This window comes from Pseudochaenichthys georgianus, chromosome 3, assembly GCF_902827115.2.
Source record: "Pseudochaenichthys georgianus chromosome 3, fPseGeo1.2, whole genome shotgun sequence".
Lineage (NCBI taxonomy): Eukaryota > Metazoa > Chordata > Actinopteri > Perciformes > Channichthyidae > Pseudochaenichthys > Pseudochaenichthys georgianus.
Genome location: NC_047505.1, coordinates 20,217,711 through 20,243,090, shown reverse-complemented (window position 1 = coordinate 20,243,090; position 25,380 = coordinate 20,217,711). Strand labels below are relative to the sequence as shown.

The window sequence follows — 25,380 nt, the reverse complement described above, 5'->3', positions numbered from 1 at the left end:
CTAACTACCTGAACAACAAACTGCAGGAAACCCTTATGGTACCATCATGCATTGACAGAAATCTTCATACTACAATGACAGACGGTTGTGTACAGTATGTGTGTATGCATGTCTGAGTAACAATTATAAAAACAACTCTTAGACCGATCTACTTTACGCTTGCGGTTTGTGTTGCTGTGGAGTGTTACGTCTATAGTTATTTGCAACAACAATTTTGAAAGGATAAGTAAAGATGTGCAAGAGAGTTTAAGTTTAAAAAAATAACATCTGATACACTATTGACTTAACAGGGACTTATGTTGGTAACATAATACAGTTATTTCTAATTTGCTTTACTTCACACTGCAGCACCCACATTACAGAATACAAAAGCCAGAAATCATCCGACAATTAATTATGGAGTTTTGCCTTTTACACTTACCCTATTTATTAATTTGAGCTTTCTGTCACCAGTTCCTTAACAGTGAACTGCCTACCTCAGCAACTGACATAACTCTCACATAGCATATTGTAATGTCCATCAAACAAACTCTTAATGTGATTATGGCAAAGTCTGTTGCAGGCATATATAAGTATTTGTCATGTCTCGCAAATTATCTTAAGTTTAGTTAAGTGTTTCTGTCACTTTGTCTAGTGATTTTCCCCTTTATTTTGTAATAGTAACCTTATTCCCTCTCGTTTCAGATACTCTGACCTCCCTTCCTTGTGTGTCTCCCCCTCCTGTGATTGTCGACCCCCCCTGATTGTTTCCACCTGTTCCCCATTACATGGTGTATTTATTGTCTTAGTTTCCCTTTGTCCTGTGCCCTTTGTGACTTTTACATTTGATCTAATTCATAGATAGGTTATATTTACACCATAACGGTGCACAGCTGATAGAAAAGGACTGTAGTTTTTAAAGATATTACTGATTTTCTTTGAATGTAAGAATGTAAATACTGAGTCTGAAATAGTATAGCAATATGCTGTAAAATGATGTGAACGCATGCATAAAACTATACATCTTCAGATGTTGTACATACACACTAATAATACAAAGTTATTATGGCTGTGTGTACCTTGTGTGCACCTCCTAGTGGTTAAAGCACGTTATTGAATTATTGTTTTTATGTGTTATATTTGATTAAAAAAATATTAAGAGTACATACTTTCATAGGGGGAAAGTATAAATATAGAAATATAGAATATAAAAATCAAGAAAATACTATAAGTGATCTCTACAATAAAACAGTTTAGTGCAGGATGTACAAAGATATTAATAGGAGGAGGTGCAAAACAGAAAAACGGATTAACCTTTATTTAAACATTAAATAACAGATTAAGGTCTTTGGGGGTATCTATCTACAGATAAATATTAAGCCTGACAAAGTACTTAACGTCTAATATATTGCTTTCCTGCAATGTTAACTATGTTGAAGCACTTATTTTAACTGATATTATACACATTAATTATACTCTTATGTATGTAGATAGAATAAGAAATGTGCAGAATATGACAGTTTAATGGTGGAGGTACACACATATTGATAGATGTCTTGTAATGCACTGTTGAGGAACCTGTGACCCAAGTTTTTCATTCATTGCATAACTACACCGTAGTTGTGTATGATATGTCAATAAACCTAAATATACAGTCTTTAATTAACTATTAGTAGAGAATAACGAGTAATGAATATACTTTATTACTCGTTTCCATTCATGTCAATTGCAGATACATGTTTAGTCTTCTCAAGCACCAACTATCAAATATCTCTCCTGATTGTTGGCACTTGACAATCACCTTACCTGAATTCTACTCAGGTGTAACTAAAGTTTGATTTAAGGGTCGTTTATATGTCACATAATTAATCAGAATCTGCAAAGTAACTCAAATAAATGCAGTGGAGTAAAAATACCAGGTTAACCTCTGAATTGTAGTGGAGTAGAATTACAAAGTAACAACGAGCTGTCATGTGGGTATATATTAATGCTGCACATTATGGACACAAGCGATTTTCACCCATGTATTAATTATATGTTTTACATTTGATAACACCAATGTGTTTAATAGTGGCAACTTCTAATTGTGGGAAAAACGAACACGTTCAGTAGAGACGTCCCATAGAACATTTTGCGAACATTTGGTCTCCCACGACCCGACCGGAGAAAAAGACGTGCTGCAGGCAGTAGAAATACATTGCTTTTAAAATCGTGCTGTGCAACACGAAAACAAGGGGCAAATCGTGTTGGTGAACACGAATCAATAGATTAAAAATCGTGTTGGTGAACACGAAATGCCGTGAGACTGGGTTGGAGGGCAGGGTAGCATTGTCTTTAAAAGGTTGCTTACTGTACATTGCGTTGTGCGGTGTGGAAAAAACTACATTTCACATTGCAATTATAGTAGTTTCTTTCTCAGAATATTGTCCATACAGGTTGTTATGCATGTACACAAAGACAGTTTAATGGTTTCTGATACCAGCGACCCCCGCAGTGTGATGATGTTACCTTCACTGTTTTTATCTGATGTTGTTTGTCTTCCAGCAGAGCTGATGAAGGTACAGCAGAGTTAAAGTTGCTCTTTGACCCCGGCCTTCACAAACAGCACATTAGCCTTAAAGATGGTAAGATAGCCACATTTGAATAACCAAATGATCAAGCTACCAAGGCAGACACTGAATAGAGGAACATTGATAAAACAGAGAGAACACTATCAAACTGTATTTTAGTAGATTATACATTAATCTGTTTGTGTTAATATGTTGCTGCAGATTACGGTGAGAGGCCCCTCCCTCTTCCCCTGCCACCAGACTCTGAAGATCCTTATCGACCTAACCTGGAAGATGAATACTACTGACAGAAGCACAGCAGATCCTGATATGGATAAATGAAGCTCACCTGTCCTGCAGGGAGGATTAACTCCAATAAAAAAACAACCTCAGGGTGAAATAAGTACAGAATTGGGTTGTGTTTGTGCACGTTTACTTATATGTTGATCCTTTTAGGGACAACATAATGAAAGTACATTGTGACGAAGACGTCATATATGCATAAGACACATGGTAAAAGGCACACTCAGGACAACGCATTCATTGTTGAAGTATACTAAAATAGATTTATATTGTGCAATTTTCCAAACTCACATTGGTTTCTCATACAGCATCTCTGTATAGTATTCACTCTATGTCCTAAACGGATTGTTGGAGCTCTTGCACCCCCCCATGAGCCCACTGTGCTCTGATTGGTCAGCTCGCCCACTCTGTTCTGATGAGATCACCACCGTTACAGCGGAACATCAGTGATTATGTGTTACAATGGCGTTAGCAACCAGAAAATGACACCAGTAAGAACAAACGGATGAGAATGCTGCGTGGGGTCTGGGTGCCGTGTTGGCGGGACGTTGCGAGGCTCGCTGCTGTGAGGAGCGGACAGTGTGAGCTGGGTTCATTTCCCGCTTGCTGCGTGGGGTCTGCGAGACAGTGAGACATTGCAAATGGACGCGGGGCGCATCTGCGAGGCTCCACTAGCACCCGCACCCCCAAACTATTTTTCACAATTAAAGCCCTGATTATGTTCTCTATGAGTCCAAAAGACTCCCAGACAATGGATTTCGCTCTTGATGAAGAGTTTTCGGCAATACTGTATTCCCCGCTAGAGAGCTTCGCCTTCACTGGCTCAGTCATTTTGAATGTGGCGCGCTCAGCAGCAGATTGGCGGTGCAGATGTTATGATTATGCGCGGGCCCGCGGGGGAGAGTGGTCAAAGGTTATGCGCCGGCCCCCGGGGGAGAGGTCATAGGATTTAAACATTACATTCAATTATTATCATTTTTATATATTTATTATGCAACACCCGCGATCTGACCCGCATCTTCTTCTTTGTTTTACCATACATAACATATTGGAGTTATGCATAGAAACCTATCATGGCTTCCGGTTGAGAAACGTCTGCAATCTCGTGTTATCACTTTTCTAAGACATTTCCAATTTAGCAAAAGACCACTGTATTTTTATGATCAAATAGTTTACACAAGAGATGAGCATGACCATAAGACTAGACAAGTGACATCAGGCCATCTACTGGCACCTAAACCGAGGACACATCTTCTGAAATCTTCAGTGACTTATAGAGCTATAATGGAATGGAACTCATTGCCAAACTACCTTGCTGAAATAAAGTCCAGAGCCTCTTTCAAGAAGAGATTGAGGGCCATCTACCAATGACCATGTACACTTGTGAGCTGTGAACCCTAATTTAATTTGGTCTCATGCTTTGTACTGGTGGGTGTCTTGTGCACTCATCCTTGGCTGAGATTGATATTGAAAGTGAATGAGATTGTTGATGATGTTGGAAATTGTTGATGATATTGGTGATGTTGTTATGTTAATGATGTCAGGAATTATGTCTTGAATGTTGTTGTATTATTGTTGTATTAGTGTTGTATAGTTTTAAGTGTCGGACCCAAGGAAGAGTATAGCTTTTGTCAAGAGCAAAAGCTAATGGGGATCCTTAATAAACATAAACATTACCCGAACCCGAACCCACCTTTTTTATTTTTTTTAAATACCACCCGCTATCCACGAAGAAGTAATGGCAAAAATCTTTTTTTCCCTCATCAAATTTAGCAGAAGTGGCTTGATTTTGTTCTCAGGAGGGGACATTGACAGAGGATTTTTTTTTAAACAACACACTAGAAGTAGGCCTACTTCATTGTATTGTGGTAGTAAGTTTAAGACTACTGAGTCCAGTAGTATCAATATCATTAAAGGAATGGTCCACTCATTAGATAATTAATCAAAACTTCAGTATTTAGTGAAACATTATGTTTAAACCATACCCTGAAGAAATCAGCGATATTCCCCGGTAAATAATGATTTTATAGCTCTTTTTTATCAAAACCTGTATATTCCGTCTGGCCGCCACCATTTTTGCCCTTTTCAGTAGTCACGTGATGGTCGTGACGTCATCCATGCGTTCACTTTGTCAACACACGGAAACATGGCGGAGTATTTCAGTTCGGACTCGTCAGCAGAGGAAGAAGTTTTGACCAATGTGAAGAGATTGGATGGGGGAATTCAGCCATACATATCAGTATGACAATACGACACCCTCTGTCCTTAGACCCTCACATCGTACAAGGAAAAACTTCCGAAGAAAACCCACAGTTTAAAGGGAACATGGGAGAAACCTCAGGGAGAGCAACAGAGGAGGGATCCCTCTCCCAGGACGGACAGACGTGCAATAGATGCCGTGTGTAAATTGAAAAGATAATACATTTGCAACATAGGTAGTCCAAATGTTTGGAAATGCATGTGTGTATAATAGGAAGATGATATAAGATACTATATGTATGCATGTAGTACCACCCTTGCTAGCGATTCTCTCTCTAGTTTAGCATACTCAGCTTCGTTGTCCCTGGCCATAGAATCACGATTTTATGGGGCCGGAAAAAACTGTGGGAAAATACACACTAGCCGGTACTACGCTATATGGAAAGGCCACCAAAAACTGGCCTGGCCTGGACGCTAAAGGACGTTAAAACGGGGCTAGCCGCTGCAATGGAAATGCGCTATAACATACCTTATTCTTACTCCGAGCACTACTTCTGCTCCTCCGTCGCTTCACACTTGCAGAGGGCGATTTCTCAACTGGCCGAACTGGTGTCCTGGTCGGTGATAACTCCAGAAAGACCGATGGTACTGCATCTCCATTAAGTAATGGTTGTTCCATAAATCCCATGTTATGTTTTATCATACTCTCAGAGTAGTCGTCCGGAAATTTGAAATGTTCGCTGCATACATGAGCCTGTGAATCTTTCGGTTCGGGCCGGCCACATTTCGCTAGCCACTGCCTCCGAATGTACTTCTTACGCTTACCTTTTGGCAACAGATGGAACCGAGCATTCCGTGGATTGTTCCTATCAGAATTGTGGCAATATTTCGCGATACAGTGAGGCATATTTGAAGAGAGAAACTACAGTAAATAACATGGAGATCAACGTGTCTTCGAAAACCAAACGCATGGTTTACGTCACGTCCGGAAAATGGCGGCGCCCACAGTGTTGATGTTATTTCGGTATATAATCAGTTTAAAATCACTGATAATGTCATCGGATTAAAAAAAAAAAAAAAAGACTGGCAGAGACTGGTCTGTTTTATCGGATGATAATTATTTAAAAATGAGTGTCATGAGCATACCATTCCTTTAAGAACTAATTGAAAAATTGTTTTCAAAAGCTTTTTTTGTCTGATGCTTCAATTAATTTTAAACAGACAGTTCAACAGAAGGATACCCAAAACATGTAATTTTATCATTTAAATATTGAATTGTTCTCTCTTAGTAAGATCCCATTTTCAATAAAATTGCAGTCTTAACTTGACTTGAAGATTAAGTCCATTTGCCTATCCTTCTGGACAAAAATCTCTATTACTTTTTTGTAAAAGTCCTCCTTATGTTCTTGTAGTTCCAAAAGTCTATCATAAATCTAATCAATAGATTTATGATTCGAAAATGATAAAAGTAGGGTAGACATGTGGATATTATCCGGCTGAACAAAACGTGCATTTATCTAACAGGTTTGTTTCCCACAGATCTTATTTGGAGCTATTTTCTAAAATCCTATGGATAAATCTATAGGTTACTTACGTAACCCCAGTCCTCAGAGTGACATGAAGTGAGATGTCTCACTATGGGATGCGCCTCAACGCGTATGCAAACAGAAGCATCAATCTCATTACGCCAATCCTGATTGGCTGGTGATCTTGATGTCAACGTCGGGGAATCCACCCACCCTTTAAGTAGCTTGCGCTATGACGCAGTGTCATTCAAAATAAGCACCTCTTATCGCTTCGCCTTAGCAAGAAGGGCAGTCTGGTGAGACATCTCACTTCATGTTACTCTGAGGACTGGGGTTACGTAAGTAACCTATAGTTCTCATTCATAACACTCCGTTCGATGTCTCACTATGGGATATTGAAACTCCTGTATTGCTAGAGATGCTTATCTCGAAAATCACCAAAAACAACCATAACTTAACAGGTAGAACTCTGTCTCAACACAGGACCCAGCACTGTGCGGGCTACACTTGGAGCAGAGACATCTAGCCTGTAAAAGCGGACAAAAGTGAGCGGCGAGGAACAGCTTGCTGCAGCACAAATGTCTTGGATGGAAACACCCTTTAAAAAAGCCCAGGATGTAGCCAGTCCACGAATAGAATGAGCATGCAGGCCCGTTGGTGCCTGCAAACCCTGACTCGTATAAGCCAGAGCAATCGATTCCACAATCCAGTGGGAGAGCCGTTGCCTGATAACGGGCTTGCCCTTCTGAGGGTTAGCCCAGGATACAAAGAGTTGGTCATTTCAACGAAACTCTTTTGACCTGTCCATATAGATGCGTAAAGCACGAACTGGACACAGCAAATTCGGCCGCTGTTCCTCAGAGGAACACAGAGGCGGAGGAAATGCCACGATGTCAATGGGGGTACATGAGCCAACCACCTTAGGTATAAAGGCGGGGTTGGGCTTCAGCAACACTCTCGTCTGCCCCGGGGCAAACTGAGTGCATGAAGGATGTACAGAGAGCGCATGAATGTCACTGACTCGCTTGGCAGATGCCAGAGCCAGTAACAGCACTGTCTTCAGTGACAGGTGTTTCATGTCAGCTTCTTCCTGGGGGTTCAAATGGAGGTCGAGTGAGCTCATCTAAAACCACTGCCAAGTCCCATAAGGGCACCAGTGACCTGGAAACAGGGAGGAGCCTGCGAGCCCCTTTCATAAAACGGCAGAACAAAGGATGTTGGCTTGCCGTCTTTCCCTCAAAGCCCACATGGCATGCAGCAATAGCAGCCAGGTACACTTTGATCGTAGAGAAAGCTCTGTGTTTATCAATTAAGTCCTGTAGAAATGATAAAATCACCCCGACAGGACATTGAAAAGAGATGTGTCCTTTTTGAAGGCACCACTCCTCAAACACCCTCCACTTACAGTCAACCACCCGTGCAGTCTCACCGTGACTGCTGTGACTTGTGATGTGAATCCTCCAGCCGAAACTCCAAATAAATCATCAGTGTTTGACATCAAAGTTCCTGCTCTACCGTGTCTCCTTCCTGAGTCAGTGACTCCCACTGCATTGCTACACAGAAGTTTCCCTTACACAAACAGCATAATAACCAGACTGTATCATTAAAACTAGAAGTACCAGTTCTAGATCCTTGACTTTAGACAAACAATTCAAAAGACAAAATGTATTTAAAGACCAATCTTTATTTGAATGTGCCTCTTAACCTGAGATATTAGTTATACAGTAATAGTATTGACAATCTAAAAAAACGGAGCAACTCAACAGTTAACTTTATATTTCTTATTGTCCAAAGCATTTATTATTTTCATTTTTCCCCTCTCATATTCAGTGTGGACGGATTGAGACAGCGTGGTGTCCAGAGAGCTGCAGAGACTTCAGGGAGAAACTTCCGTGTGATGGACGTCCTGTCTGTTGGTTTGGAGAGGACTGAGGGTCTTTTCTCTGCGAGGAGGACCAGGCCTGATGGAGGAGCCCATGCTGGGCATAGCTGATACCAACTGCACAGGCCTAGTCTGTCACTTTGTTTGACTAAATGTGTTTACTTATACATTTAATAGGTTTACACCTTCTGTCCATATGTGCTTTTTATTTAAAACATGTTAGATTAACTATTGGATCACATTTCAATAAATTGTATTTGTATTTGCATTCCTTTCGTCCATTATTCTTACTGAAAGTGTTAGATTACACATTCACATCTGACTGAAGATTGGCCCCATTTATTTGTGACATTGCAAACTCTGCGGTACAAGGCACAGGTGATGTGAAACTCATAAAGTGAGGCACATAGAAATAATCAGCTGATGGAGTGTAGATGTGGAAATAGGTGCATTCGATCAGCTGACTGTGTTTTCACAATAAAAGTAGTTTCTTAGTGAATTTCCTGTACTGGTCTTAAAATCTCATAACATCAGGCATTATTTTATGATCAGTATGACAGATCGCCACTGGGCTTTCAACTAAAGACACAGCCACGCAAAAACTGCGGCATGTGTACAGCTCCTTATGGGTACTGCAATTTGTGAAATGCCGGCGTGGCGTTCCGGTGCGCTCCGGCAGCACTACACCCCTGATCGTTTCACCACGTACAGATGTAGCACTCCAGATAGGACTCCACCCAGCGGATTCCAACCAAAAACCCAGCGGATTCCAGTGGCTGGGGACGATGTTTTCAAATCTGTAATCAAAAAGGTCCGCAAAAACGCTATTGAATCAGTTCCTGCCGTTGCTACGTAGTTCAAACAGTAACAACGGACTATTTTGTATCTGCCTGTCGAGTGTTATTTTACCCATAATGACCGCCTCGCTGCACATTATCCCTTACTTAACTTCGCAACACGTTCTCACTCTCAACCCGTCACATGTTGACGGTCGGTCACGGCCCCTCCCCGTCACCCTATTACAGGGTACCCCTTGAGAGTCAGTTTTCAACGGGCAGGGCGTCCCATAGACCTTCATAGACCTCCCATAGCGTTGTTAATATATGCCATGAGAACGCTCCCTGGTAAATGCTCTACCCCGACGGTCGGTTGTTATTGTCAATATTAATATAATTATTTTTTAATAGTCACACTCGATTTTACCAATTTTCTTGTCGCCCCAGCTGGTTGACACAACCTGATCTCACCAGAATGCGTGACTCCACCACGACTCCTTAACACCACAATGCGTGGTGGAGTCACGAACTTTGTTACATTTACGTGTCGGCACCACGCAAACAACCCCAATGTAAAGTGAATGAGGCTCCTTTGTCGTGGTGCACACACGCATTTCTACAACGTCCAACGTGAGCTTTTATTCTATACAACGTTTTTTTTAAATCTACTTTATAGCTTGTAGTAACTCACGGGAGGCTTCTTTTATTTTATTTGTATTCATAATTATTTTATTTTTCGTCAGAATGTAAAAATAGAATATGTTGGTTGGGTATAGAGGAGGTGTTTTTGGGGTTTTCTATCCGGTTTTTTTCGTCGGGGAGAGAGGGGGAAACCCCTGGTATACTCTCTCCTGGTAAGCTCTGTCCTTCAGAGCTGGGTTAATAGCTCTCGGTAAGGTTCTCTCAAACTTGGTAAATATCTCTTGATTTTCTTCATTGAAAGCTGAGTGAATTTCTTGGATGGAATGCTGAGTGAATTTCGTTGAATGCTGAGTGAATTTCTTTGTTTGCTGAGTGGAATGATTTGATGGGAGATGTGTTTGTGAGTATTAGTACCCGCCACCTGTGAGGACCTTCCTCCGAATTCATGCGGATAAGAATGGGTTTTTGAATCTTAGTACCTGCCATCTGTGACGTAAAAAAGCGTTTGTAAGTATTACAAGTATTATTAGTTACGAATTTGTGTTCTCAAAAAACAGTGCATTGTGTGTAATGCAACTGTGATTTTTATTAAATTAGTTAGTTTTTAAGGAAGGCCAGAGCTTCAGCTGTGTCAAATAGATTGTTCCCTTTAGTTAACGTTATTTAAAAGATAATGATCATGTCCCCTGTATTGTATTACGAGCGTCCATTCCCATTGGATAACGGAGAATTTTACACCCGGAAGTAAGTAGCCTATTCTCCTTACTGTCGATTGATTTTACAGTGATATCTGCACTACTCATCGACTAAAAAACACCAAATTGTCCTTGTTAATTACACAACATTGATAGGTTTGAATTGTGTACAATGCTTTTGTATTTTCCCCCTTCGATTCGGAGAAACAAATATTTTTTCGGAGTTTTTGGACGGCTGAAGACACTACACTACCCAGAATCCTCAGCTATCGTTTAGGACTACACCATGTGCTTAGCGTGACAAACCCCGTGATCAGTCCTCAAGCTCTTTGATTGGTTGACCTCCAACTGCATTCCATATGAAAAAAAAAACGTTTCGTAAAAGAGAAAATCATACTTTATTCAGCAGTGCTTGCTTTACTCTTTGAAAGTCATCACATGAATGCATTGTAATAAATGGTTTGGCTGCATTAAATATTACACATCTGTCGTAGTTCTTTATTTATCTACAGAGATCGGGCATCAGAATAGACCAGAAACTATTCTTTTACCGTTCTGTTTTAATTTCACAATAAAGTTAGTAGTAATATTTTGTTTTGATATTATTGTTTTTTATTAACTACTAGACGACTGGGTCATGTTAAGACCATCTTTTTGTTGTTGCTCTGGGTTTTTTCCATCGCTTTTGTGTTACAAATATCAAAACAATAACAAAATAATATTCGTCGTAAACTAAACCGGAAACAGCAGTATATTTTATTGTGTTAACACTGTAAACTTGACAGCCTTTTAACCTATGCTTTTAACCCAAACCACCTACTGGTTAAAGCACGTTATTACACGTTTAGAGTAATTGCAATGCAGGAAGATTGTGTTGCTTTTTAATGACTGTTTAAAATGCCTTTTTCTTAATGTCTTTCATTTTTGTAAAGCACTTTTGAATGTGTTATATTTTATGAAAACATTTAAATACTAAGAGTACATACAAAATAGTGGGAAAGTGGAAGGTCAATTATATAAATATAGAATAGAAAATATCAAGAAGATACTCAAATGATATCTAGAGTAAAACAGTTTAGTGCCTGATAGGAGGATGTGCTAACTAATAAGGCTTTATTTAAAGAAATGTGCAGAATACGACAGTGTAATGGTGGAAGTATACACACATTGATAGATGTCTTGTAATGCACTGTTGAGGAACCCACGTTTTTCATTCATTGCATAACTACACTGTTGTGTATATGATATGTCAATAAACCTTAGAAAATCTTGAAAGGGATGTGCAAAATAGCAATTATATACAGTCTTTAATTAACTATTAGAGAATAACGAGTAATGAATATGCTTTAAACAGATCTGCAGATAAATATTTAGTCTTCTCAAGCACCAACAATCAAATATCTCTCCTGATTGTTGGCACTTGACAATCACCTTCACTGAATTTCAGGTGTAACTAAAGTCTGATTTAAGGGTTGTTTATATTTCACATCATTAATCCAAATCTGTAAAGTAACTAAAATAAATGTAGTGGAGTAAAAATACCAGGTTAACCTTAAAGAAAGCCCTCAGGATTATAAAAGACCCCATCACCCCAGCCACAAACTGTTCTGTCTGCTGCAGTCTGGCAGGCGGTACCGCAGCATCCGGACTAAAACCACCAGACACAGAGACAGCTTCATCCCACAGGCTATACGATTATTAAACACCTGAATTTAGAAATAACATTCATCTGGCTGCTACTTAGAAATTATTTATCTAATATATCATATTCCAATCACTTGTATATAGACTCTTATTGCACTATTTCACTATTTTTTCTGTGTATCTGTTTTATTGCGTAGCACTGTTGGAGGAGCCTGTGACCTAAGGGGGGGGAGGGGGTAGGACACGTTCGATTCCTGTTTTGAATAGTGTGCCGTCGATGGGTTTCATTCCATTTCAAAGTCCTTTTGGACGCTCTGTGTAAACTTCGCGCATCCAATCACAGAGGTTGAGGACTGATCACGGGGTTTGTCAAGCTAAGCACATGGTGTAGTCACAAACGATAGCTGAGGATTCTGGGTAGTGTAGTGTCTTCTGCCGTCCTAAAACTCCGAAAAAATATTTGTTTCTCCGAATCGAAGGGGGAAAATACAAAAGCATTGTACACAATTCAAACCAATCAATGTTGTGTAATTAACAAGGACAATTTGGTGTTTTTTAGTCGATGAGTAGTGTAGATATCACTGTAAAATCAATCGACAGTAAGGAGAATAGGCTACTTACTTCCGGGTGTAAAATTCTCCGTTATCCAATGGGAATGGACGCTCGTAATACAATACAGGGGACATGATCATTATCTTTTAAATAACGTTAACTAAAGGGAACAATCTATTTGACACAGCTGAAGCTCTGGCCTTCCTTAAAAACTAACTAATTTAATAAAAATCACAGTTGCATTACACACAATGCACTGTTTTTTGAGAACACAAATTCGTAACTAATGTAATTTTTACATTCTGACGAAAAATAATTATGAATACAAATAAAATAAAAGAAGCCTCCCGTGAGTTACTACAAGCTATAAAGTAGATTTAAAAAACGTTGTATAGAATAAAAGCTCACTGCGGGACGTTGTAGAAATGCGTGTGTGCACCACGACAAAGGAGCCTCATTCACTTTACATTGGGGTTGTTTGCGTGGTGCCGACACGTAAATGTAACAAAGTTCGTGACTCCACCACGCATTGTGGTGTTAAGGAGTCGTGGTGGAGTCACGCATTCTGGTGAGATCAGGTTGGGTTGACACCTCTTTTAGCAGAAACAAAGGCTACATTAATCTATTAAATCGATGTTAATCCATGTCTGTGGTTGTGGAATTAATGGACGTGCCGTTGTGCGTTGCCAGGCAATACAATAATTTACAAACTCTTCAACTACAACCCTAATTATATTTTAAAACATTTTAGAAGGCCTCACAAAATACTTTAATATAAATTTAAATTTAAATGTGAAGGGATGTGCCTAATGTGGTGATTGATATTATCCACCCACGGATTTATGGGTTGGGGTATTGTTCCGCACGGACATTTTAGTTAACCGGACTTCCTGTTGATGTAAAAAACATTTTTTAAATAAAATAATACTTTATTCCGAGTTTGCTTGCTTTTCTCTTTGGAAGTCATCACATAACGGCATTGTAATACACGGTTCGGCTGCATTAAATATTACATATCTGCCGTAGTTCTTGTTATGGAAATCTAGGACCCAAACACGGCTGGAGAGTACAAGTCAAAAGTGATCAAAACAAATAAATGGTGAATCAAGCAAAGCTGTCTTTTGGTTATTTATTTGAAGCTTCAAATACACGATACAATAATATAATGTCACAGGTCGGACAGAGTCTGCCCGAGAGTGCGCAGAACAATGAATAAGCAGAGGTTATATAGGAAAATGAGTGGGAAAGTGAGAAATCTGGATTCACACAGTCACATATTGTTATTAGGCACCTGGCCTTGAGCGGGAGATAGCTCGGAGCAGGGATGTTCGTGTGTGACTGTGTGAGTCTCCCAGTAGCCAAAGCAGCTCTTTGGCCTTGAAGAAGAGGAAGAAGAGAATATAATAGGATGATAATGGTGAAAGCACAACAAGAGGAAATAACATTCATTTGGTTTAAGCATATGAAGGATATGATATGATAGCACATGAAAAATGTCCACTACATTCTCCCCTTTTGATCATACTTGATCAATAAAAAAAACAAATGATAGGCTAGACTGATATAACACATCAATGAATACACTCCATCGCTGGTTTAAGTAAACACATCACAAATATATCATAGAAAACTGGCTGTTTTTGTGGAGGACAGACTCCAATATAATGTAAGCATAAGAGAGGAGATACACACATGATTATATTGATAAATCGGAATCAGACTCTTCTGATTCTAGCTGATCTATCTCACTGTTGCGCAAAGGATTGTCGTGTAATGGAATAGTAGTATACTGAACAAAAGCTGAGGATACCATACTGGAAACGCATTTCTTCAGTATTGGGATAATCAAACAGGTACAACTGATTAATAGGCCAAAAATGATCGCCAGGGGTGTAACTATACTAGCCAGCCATGCTTTCCACCCGCCTGATGTAAGCCAGGCCCACCAGTCCCAGCCCCCTGCGTTGGATATGTCATCAGCTTTCATGTCAGCTAACAGGTTGTTAAGATGCAGCACGGTGTCAGTGATGTTCTTGGTGGCGTCGGGAATGTAAGTGCAACAGGAGTCACCGATCACATGACACAGGCCACCCTTTGAGGCGAACAAAAGGTCAAGAGCGAATTGGTGCTGCATGAGCATGTTCCTAGAGGCTATTATGAATGGGGTCAATGCCTGGAAGCCTTGCGTCGTCTCGTAAGTGAGGTTCTCTAGCCGGACGTGTAAGGTATCTATTTTATGGGCATTGTTTACTGTACCCCACCATGGGAACAGGCCACCCATGAATTTAGCTCCAGCGGACGTCATATCTCTTTTTACCTTGTGGTGGTCGGGGTGTTGGAACTCTGGGTAATGATGTGTCGTGTGCATTAAGGACGTGAGTACAGTGACTGCTGGATTCAAATCCACTAGAGTGCATGTACCTATCCAGAGGGGAGCCAGAACTTGATAGAGCTTGTTGCCGCACAACCAAACGTAATCTTCTGGCGCGCTAAACCCAGCATCACTGGGCCAGGCCAGTTGGAGGGAAATATGTTTAACATCAGGGAATGCTACGTTAGAAAGGATTCTCTCAGGGGCACCAGATATGTGACAATACGAGATTTTGTCAGCACCGTCACCGCATGTGTTCCGTAGGATGCGGGTACAACCAGTAGTAGTGCCTAGGAAAAAATAAGGTGGTGTAAGAGACGTTTTGTGGTAAACTCTCTGGATGCATAGGCTGTGTTTCATCCCTCTCAAATGACTGGGGTGCACATGGCTGACGGGTTGGTACTTTGCGTATGTGGTGTCAAGCGTGGATGCACGCAAAGAGGAGTTAGACCGATTGCTGCATGGTGGGGGAAGCTGCCTAGCATAACGCCACTCGGTTACGCTGTCTTCACCCTTGATGGGCCTTGTCAGAGCCATAAACGCGCAGAGGTGTTCAACCTGGGTCAGAGAGCGCGGACGAACTGGCACGGACATTGATGAGTCCTGGGGGAAAAGGGTGCATGCATAACATGACCCATTTTGTCCTGCGGCCTGCAAGAATGATCTCAGAGTGTGCCACCAGACGTTTCCGGTGATCCCATTACTGGTCTGACCCACATCAATGTTGCTATGGTCGCCTATGTATAGATTAAATGTAGATGTACCTATGGATGTCAACAGTGGCGTCAAAGGTTGCTTACGCTTTTCCGGGGTCTGAGTTTTGGGCGCGATGTCTATGTAAAATGTGCCACACGGGTCGGCGCCGGATACATACATACAGACAACATAATAACCCCTGTCTGATATCTGGGCAGCCTGTAGTTGCAACAGGATAACGGGGCTCGATGAATTGACCTTGGAGATAGACAATCTCCCTTTGATGTTTGTTTTGTCGTCCCATAAGGTATAACCCCAATCGGTGTGCGCGGTGGTCCATAAAACAAAAGTCCAGCCCCCCGAGCAGTGATTGGCGGTGTGACTGTCACTCTCTACATAGCAAATGTAGGCGTCTGCCCCCCCCAGTTTCTTAGGGTCGGGGCAATGCATGTAGTTGCACGGGTCTAACTGCACTGCGCTATCTTCCCCATCCCTTAGAGTAATGTTACCAATCCCTGTCTTGACCAGCCCCTCGACCCATGTGGTTCGCCCCGCTTTCCCCCGCCCCTCGACCCATATGGTTCGCCCTCCTTTCCCCATGAACCTCTTAGATACCTCAATTTTGGCTGACATGCTGTATGCTGACCCTGGATACATAAAATATAGGACTAGTCCTAACACAACTATCATGGCAAGTATGCAGAGGAACCATTCTATGATTGTCCAGGCTCTCCAGTAGCATTCACATTGCTCACGGTTGCGTTGTCGTCTCTCCAGGCGAGCCCTCATCACGAGTGGGAAATGTTCCATGGGGTGTGTGAGTGTATTCTCTCGGTCGATTTCGTGACACGGACCGTCAGACTTCGCACACTGATAACACAAACGAGGAACCAGAGAGCATATGGAACCGCTCAGCTGGCACTCGCTCATGACACCTTGTGTGTAGTGTGTTTTGGTGTATGTAGTGCAAGTGTGGTGCTGGTGGTGACTAGGACACGTCACTTGCTGTCATCTCTGTTGGTGACTCGGACACGTCACTTGTTGTCATCTGTTGGTGACTTGGACACGTCACTTGTTGTCATCTGTTGGTGACTTGGACATGTCACTTGTTGTCATCTGTTGGTGACTTGGACATGTCACTTGTTGTCATCTGTTGCTGTTGGTGACTTGGACATGTCACTTGTTGTCATCTGTTTCTATCGTTTCTCCTTTCCTGTGACTACGACCTTGCAGTGGCTGGCGTGGACCCACGTAGCTCTCTCGGCGACCTTGACCGCTGTCTGGGTGACGAGAAGTACCTGGTAGGGACCTTGCCAACGATTGGATTTCCAGCTCTTTCTCCGGAAATCCTTGACCAGCACGAAGTCGCCCGGTTGAAGGCGGTAAAGCGGACCAGTGGCAGGAGTAGGCAAGGCTGCGGCTACCTGACGTCGGATGTCTGCTAAAGTGGATGATAGGTTAACACAATATGACAACATAGCATCCTCACACAAAGTTGTGGAGGGAAGAGGACATCCTGGAGCCTTGAGTCCAATCTGTGGAGGAGCCCCAAAAAGGATTTCAAATGGGCTGAGTTGACTCCGTGTTCTTTTCCGCATCCTCATGTACATCAGCACAATGGGCAGAGCTTGTGTCCATGACAGACCTGTGTCTGCACAGCATTTTGCTAGTTTGTTTTTGATTGTGCCGTTCTCTCTTTCCACCCCACCCCCACTCTGCGGGTGATAAGCACAATGCTTTCTGATGTCCATGTCCCATGTATTCTCCTATCTGCGTAATGGCCTCATTAGCAAAATGTGAACCGTTGTCACTAGAAATTTTGTCTGGTAGTCCCCATCTAGGAATGATTTCCCTCAGTAGTGCCTTTGCCACAGCATTTGCTGTCTGTGCTTTTACTGGGAAAGCTTCAACCCATTTGGACCACATGTCGACCACCACTAAACAGTGTTTCTTACCCTCTGATGGGCTAAGCTCAATGAAGTCCAGCATTAGGTGCTCAAATGGCCTGGTGGGAGGTGGATGTGCTCCGGGTCCTGTAACCTTTACTGGTCTACCAGAATTTTGCATAATGCAGATTAGGCATGCTTCACAGTGCTTTTGAGCTGTTACTGTGAATCCCCTTGTGAACCACTCCTGATTAATAGACTCTAACATCCCCCCTTTTGACACATGATCCCACCCATGTGTCAATTTAGCGAAATGAGGGAAAACATTTCTGGGAAGACATGGATTGGAATTTGGGCCAACCCAGGTGCTGGATTTTGGGTCAAAAACAGCCCCAGCAGCCTTCCATTGAGCCTTCTCAACTGGCGTAGCTAGCTGCTGCATGGAAGTCAGTGATGACATTTTGTCAGTGAAGGAGGGGACAGGGATTTTAACAAATGAGTGTGCGTGAGGTGCGAGAGGAATCAGGGCAGCTGCCTTTGCGGCTGAGTCAGCAGACGCATTTCCTAGGGAAACTGGGTCTGTACTGCTTGCGTGTGCGGCACATTTACAGACTGCAACCTCAGATGGGAGCAGAATGGCGTCTAGTAAGCCTGCAACCAGTACATGGTTAAGTACTGGTTTGCCATCAGATTTCAGGAATTGTCTACACTTCCAAATAGCCCCAAAATCGTGTACTACCCCGAAAGCATATCGTGAGTCAGTGTAAATAGTCACGGTTTTGCCTTCTGCAAACGTGCAGGCTTCAGTTAGTGCGATGAGCTCTGCTGCCTGTGCTGAGAGGTGACATGGAAGCGGTCCAGAACGGAGTACAGCAGAATATGAAACAACAGAAAAACCCACCCGATTAGTGCCCCCTTGGTCGCGAGAGGCAGACCCATCAACATACAAAATGAGGTCAGCGTTGGTCAGAGGAACGTCTTTTAAGTCCGGTCTAGGTGTGCACACAATGGAAAGTACGGCAACACAGTCGTGTTCCTCACCGTCTTCAGGCAAAGGCATAAGAGACGCTGGATTCAGAGTGTTACATCGCTTGACATAAACATTAGGCATGTCTAACAGGCAGGTGTAATACCTGAGGTAACGTGCAGCAGAGAGGTGTGATGTTCTCTGTTCAAGGAGAATGAGTGAAACAGCATGTGGAACTAACAGGGTCAAAGGTGCATATCCCACAATGTCACGTGAGGAGTTGAGCGCTTTCTCAGCAGCAGCCACTGCACGTAGACATTTAGGCAGGCCAGCAGCTACAGGATCTATCTTGGAGGAGAAATAGGCCACAGGCCTCTGTTTTCCTCCATGATCTTGCAGTAGAACTGAGGTCATACACCCATGTCGTTCATCCACTGCCTGAGTGAAAGGTTTAGTGTGATCAGGTAGACTTAGAGTCGGTGGCGATTGTAGAGCCAGCTTCATATTAATGAAGGCTTCGTCGGCTTCCGGTGTCCATATAAGATGATCTGTAGGTTTCAAACCAGTGACGTATGTGATAGTACGCAGTGGTAACTCGTGTTTGATTGTTGTTGGAAATGGATGGTTATCATCACCACCGTTATCTTTACACTGAAGTGGTATCGAAAACTTCTCCTTCACCGTTAACCCCCCTGCTCCTATCGAGTGAATGAATCTTCCACTAAATTTGCAATCTGGCAGATCTGCCCTTTTTAGCACAGAGTGCGTAGCACCGGAATCAACCAGAAATGTAATATCAACCCCCATTATAGCTAAGGTCAGTGTGGGAAATTTCTCAAATGCTTTTTCCGTGTCATATTTCAAATATGTACCCTCTTTAATCACAGACATTTTCTCTAATTCTTCCAATTTCTCAATCGCGTGTATGATGTGTGTGTGTGTGTGTCACTTCCCTGGTTTGATGTGGTTGGCATGGGGTCCGTCTCCTCGAACCGAACTCCCTCCTCCTCCACTCTCTCCCTCCGATGTCAGTTTGAAGAATTTTGTCTGTTATGATCCGATTTATCCGAGCGAAAGTTCTTTTTCTGCTTCTCGTGTGGGCAGTCAGCGATTCGATGACCCGTCTCTCCGCAGTTAAAACAGCGATTGTGGTTATTGCGGTCTCTTCCCCGTCCTCTGCCTTTTCCTCCCTGGCCACGAAAACCCCCCCGGTTCCCTCTGCCCTGGCCCTCACCTTGGGTCCAGGCGGTTGTGACAGCCTGGACCATGGTCAGCTGGGCCTTGTCTTTGCGGTCCCGGCGTTTCTTTTCTTCACTGGCCTTTTCTTCTGAGAGCCGTTTCTCGGCATGCACGGCATGCACGGCATGTCGGCGAATTTCTTCCAGCCGGGCACCGTCCAGTACGCCAATGCAGGAGTTTCGCACCGATGCAGAGATAGCCGGGGATAGGCCGTTGAGGAAAGCGTTGCTGAGGTGTGTCTCCCACACTCCCACCTCTGTTGGTAGCCCCGGTTCTTGTTTGATAATGCCGCTATTCTCGATGAACACTTGTTCTAAGCGGTGGTAATAGTAATTTACTGTTTCCTCCGGGTTCTGCTTACATGCATAGATTCTTGACATGTCGACTTTGACGGGGAACTTTTTAGTTATTTCAGTCTCTAGGCGGCCCAAAGCATCACGGTAGGTAACGTTCAGGGCATCATCCCACTCGGGTTTTGTCATGTGCTGTTGACCTCCCAGTATTTCGGTGAAGTGGCTGACGTGTGTCGGACCCATTTTCAGAGTCAACAATATCTTTATCTCCGGCATGGTAGGGGTGAATTGTCTACAGAACATGAGAAGTGCTGCAGCGAATTTAGCACCTCCTAACTCAACATCTGGCAGGTGATCTCTTGATATCTCCTTCATCTCTGCTATGGTCCATGGGCGATAGACTAATGCAGGACCATCAGGTCCGGCCACCTGTATCATAGGACAGGCGATAGTAATATGCTCTTCGTCCTCCTGTTCGCTCTGGTGGCGGAGGCGTCCTTTTTTGTAGATTGCAGCTTCCTTCGCGTCTCTTTCCTTTTTTTCTCTCTTGTCCAGGATCTTTTTCAGTCTTACGTCTTCTTCTTCATTTTCTTTTCTCTGTCTCTCTTCGTCTCTTTCCTTTTTCTGTATGTCCTGCTGTGCAGCTGCTCCCGCGGCGTCTGGTATGTTGTCCAGCAGCAGCAGCCCCTCCAAGAGCCTCCTCAGCAGGTAGCAGATGGGGAGGTGGAGGAGGGAATGGAAACCCCGAGTCGAGGAGAGGGTCCCGCACGCCTGCAAACAGAGGATAGAGGGAAGCCTGTGGTTTATTTTGTGGAGGAAACACCAAACACTTTTTCTCTTCCTTTTCACTTTTATCCTCAGCCTGTATCTTTTTTATTTCCGCGGCCAATTGCCTTCTTTCACGGCACTCTGCTTCATCCTCCCAGTATTTTAAACACTTTCTATGAGTGTCCAGTTTCTCTAAGTCTTTTACTTTAATTTTACTCTTCTTCTTCATTCCATCTTCACACTCTTGTAATTTATCCCTTAGGTTTTTGATTTTTAATTTACTCAAAGAACCTCCCTTAGGAAATCCGAACATTTCCGTCCATGTATTTAATTTAGACAGACTTCCTTCACCATATTTTGCTCGCATGACATCCACAATCGGACTCTCAGGAGGCTGTACACACCCCCTCCCCTGCTTTGCTCCCATAACAAAGTATTTTTAAAATGTTACAAAAACACTCCGTGTTACCAAAACACTATTTTTTCATCCGTCGATGCCAGATATTTCCAAATATCTCTGCTTTCGAGCAGTCCCTCTCATAAATGTCATGGAGTTTAATTACGTTTAACTTTAAACAATTCAGACTTTGTACATCTCACCCAGTATTGGAAGCCCCTTTTAGTTCGCTGGATCTCGTGAAGTCAATCGGTTCCACCCCTCGCGCTGGTCCCCTCGTCCCGTACGGTTTTTTTCGTCGAGGAAGACCAAAAGATCCCGGAGCGCGCACCCACCAGCGTCCAGAGGTTTTCCCGATCAAACATACAGAGATCCTGCCGACAACGCCATTTGTTATGGAAATCTAGGACCCAAACACGGCTGGAGAGTACAAGTCAAAAGTGATCAAAACAAATAAATGGTGAATCAAGCAAAGCTGTCTTTTGGTTATTTATTTGAAGCTTCAAATACACGATACAATAATATAATGTCACAGGTCGGACAGAGTATGAAAAGTCTGCCCGAGAGTGCGCAGAACAATGAATAAGCAGAGGTTATATAGGAAAATGAGTGGGAAAGTGAGAAATCTGGATTCACACAGTCACATATTGTTATTAGACACCTGGCCTTGAGCGGGAGATAGCTCGGAGCAGGGATGTTCGTGTGTGACTGTGTGAGTCTCCCAGTAGCCAAAGCAGCTCTTTGGCCTTGAAGAAGAGGAAGAAGAGAATATAATAGGATGATAATGGTGAAAGCACAACAAGAGGAAATAACATTCATTTGGTTTAAGCATATGAAGGATATGATATGATAGCACATGAAAAATGTCCACTACATTCTCTATTTATAAAGCCCTGATGAGAAGACTTCTAGACAAACAGGAAGAACTGCAGCCGAAACTGAATATGTGACGTGGATCATAAATATATCAATTAAACAAAATCTTCAATTTCGTGTATGTCTTTGTCCTGAATTGACGGTTCCCAGCAGTACTCAGGGGAAAGTAACCTGCATGGTTTGTTGATCCAAAAGTACTTGTTAAGATGACTCTCATCGTGCCACAAAGCCTCCACATTGTTCAGTTTGTCCTCCATGATATTTAAAAAGCAGTAATCTGACAAATTCTTCACATTTTCCAACAACCCTCCAAAGACAGCAGCATGGTAATAGTAATCTCCGGTTTCCATGAAGGCTTTGGATCTGGGGTTTCTGTCATAGGTATATGCCTTATTTGGCGCTTTGTAATACCCTGCGTGTAACAAAGCCACAGAATCCCCCAGAGCCTCTGAGCCAAATCTTCCTTTAAACTCCTGATCCACATCAAAGCAGAAGACATAGTTGCAGTGGTGATGAATCTCTGATTCTATGGCGTCTGATATAGTTTTCATGTGCATCATAGAAATGTCCTGCCACCTGGAGTGCTTTTCCACTGGGATAACCTTCAATGTCCGGTTAGGAGCAAGCTCAATGCTTGGTACTTTCTCTGGTAGATCCGTAAACACATAATATTTCACCTTTAATCCCAACATAAAATGTTGTTCTGCAGAGGTAAGGAAGGTCTTCAGGTAGGCATCCAGGTACCTTGAGTAGGGACAGAGGAACACAAAAACTATAGGTTACTTACGTAACCCCAGTCTCAGAGTAACATGAAGTGAGATGTCTCACTATGGGATGCACCTCATCGCGGAGCAAACAGAAGCATCAATCTCATTACGCCAATCCTGATTGGCCGGTGATTCTTGACGTCAACGTCAGGGGAAATCACCCCCTATAAGTAGCCTGCGCCACGACGCATGCGTCATTCAAAATAAGCACCTCTTCTCGCTTCACCATAGCAAGGAGGGCCGTCTGGTGAGACATCTCACTTCATGTTACTCTGACACTGGGGTTACGTAAGTAACCTATAGTTCTCATTCATAACACTCCGTTCGATGTCTCACTATGGGATATTGTAGCTCCCGTATTGCCAGACGAGCTTATCTCGAAGATCACCGATCAACCAGAATTTAACAGGTGGAGTCCCGACTCAACAAGGTGCCCAGCACTGCTCGGGCCACGCTTGGAGCGGAGACGTCCAGTCTGTAAAAGCGGACAAAAGTGAGTGGCGAAGACCAGCTTGCCGCCGCACAGATATCCTGGATGGAAACACCCTTGAACAAAGCCCAGGATGTAGCCAGGCCCCGAGTCGAGTGAGCCCGCAGACCCAAAGGTGCTTGCAGATTCTGACTCGTATAGGCCAAAGCAATCGCCTCCACGATCCAGTGGGATAGTCGTTGCTTAGTAACAGGCTTACCCTTGTGAGGTTTAGCCCAGGACACGAAGAGTTGGTCATTAAGACGAAGCTCTTTTGATCTGTCCATATATGTGTGCAAAGCCCGGACTGGACACAATAAATCCTGCTGCTGCTCCCCGGAGGAAACCAGCTGCGGAGGAAATGCCTCAATGTCAATCGGGGTACACGAACCAACCACCTTTGGTGTAAAGGCAGAGTTGGGTTTCAACAACACTCTCGTTTGCCCTGGGGCGAACTGAGTGCATGAGGGATGAACAGACAGTGCATGGATATCACTGACCCGTTTAGCGGATGCCAGGGCCAGTAACAGCACTGTCTTGAGTGACAGATGTTTCATGTCAGCTCCCTCCAGGGGTTAAAATGGGGTCATTTTGAGCCCATTTAAAACCACTGCCAGGTCCCATAAGGGCACCAGCGACCTGGAGACAGGGAGGAGCCTGCGCGCTCCCTTCATAAAACGGCAAACCAAAGGATGTTGGCTAGCCGTCTTACCCTCAAAGCCCACATGGCATGCAGCAATAGCAGCCAGGTACACCTTGATCGTGGAAAAAGCTCTGTGTTTATCGATCAAGTCCTGTAGGAATGATAAAATCACCCCGACAGGACATTGAAAAGAGATGTGCCCTTCTTGAAGGCACCACTCCTCAAACACCCTCCACTTACAGTCGTAAAGAGACCTGGTGGAGGAAGCTCTCGCACTCTGAATAGTGTTTATCACCTTCTGAGGGAGTCCCACTGTATTCAGATTGTACCACTCACGGGTCAGGCCCATAGTGCCCCGTCCTCTGGGCGTGGGTGAAGGATCGCCCTCCCCGCCTGAGACAATCTGTCCCTGCGTGGTGGGGGCTGCCACGGCTGCCCGCACAACAGCTGATATATCCCCGCCAGCCCGTATATTGCGGGCTAGGGGCGGAAACATCAGAGTACGTGTGTGGCGTTGCTCTTTCACTCTGGCCGGAGTTAAGGGGAACAGAACCAGGGGTGGGAACGCGTACAGAGGACCCGGAGGTTAATCGTGTACGAGTGTGTCCCCGCCTAACGGTGCGTTTAAATCGTGAATTAAAGAGAACAGCTGTCATTGAGCATTTTCTCCCCTTGCGAACAGATTTAACGCGGCTCCGCCGTAACGCACCCACAGCGGACTCTCGATCCTTGGATGAGGAGTCCAGTCTGCATAGAGTGGTGCACCTTTTGACAGTAATTCTGTCCCTAGGTGCGTAACCCCCGGTACTTGTGTCGTTCTCAGAGAGAGGAGACGTCTGCCGCTCCACGGGATCAGTTTGTGTGCCAGTGTGTGTGACTAGAGACAACGCAAACTCCCCTGGCGGTTCATCCACGATATCGTGTTATCTATCCTCACGGGGACATGAAGTCCTCTGAGAGAAGGCAGGAAGCATTTTTGGGTGGGGAACACCGCTAAAAGCTCCGGGTAATTTACGCATGCCCGCTGGAAGTCCAGGATATGGTAAATGAGGCTTTTTCACTGGCAGAGAGGGAAGATATTGTTCAGATTGAGCTCCAGGGCGATCAGCTACAGGCTAATGTGTCTGCTATATTAAATGTAAACGGGGATGATAATTTGAGCGATTTTGAAGAGGCGTTATTCAATGCAGTGCAGTCAAATATGGAGGTAATGGCAGACAGCAACCTTGAGTTAATGGTGCAGATTGTAAAGTCCCCCCGT

General features: G+C 43.4%; 1 long non-coding RNA gene across 1 annotated transcript; it reads left to right on the top strand.

The window, feature by feature from the left end:
* The first annotated feature begins 2,329 nt into the window (after positions 1 to 2,329).
* On the top strand, positions 2,330 to 2,939 carry LOC117461749 (uncharacterized). Its single transcript, XR_004553748.2, has 2 exons — positions 2,330 to 2,603; positions 2,751 to 2,939. It is a non-coding gene; the product is annotated as an uncharacterized lncRNA (long non-coding RNA).
* Positions 2,940 to 25,380: the final 22,441 nt, after the last annotated feature.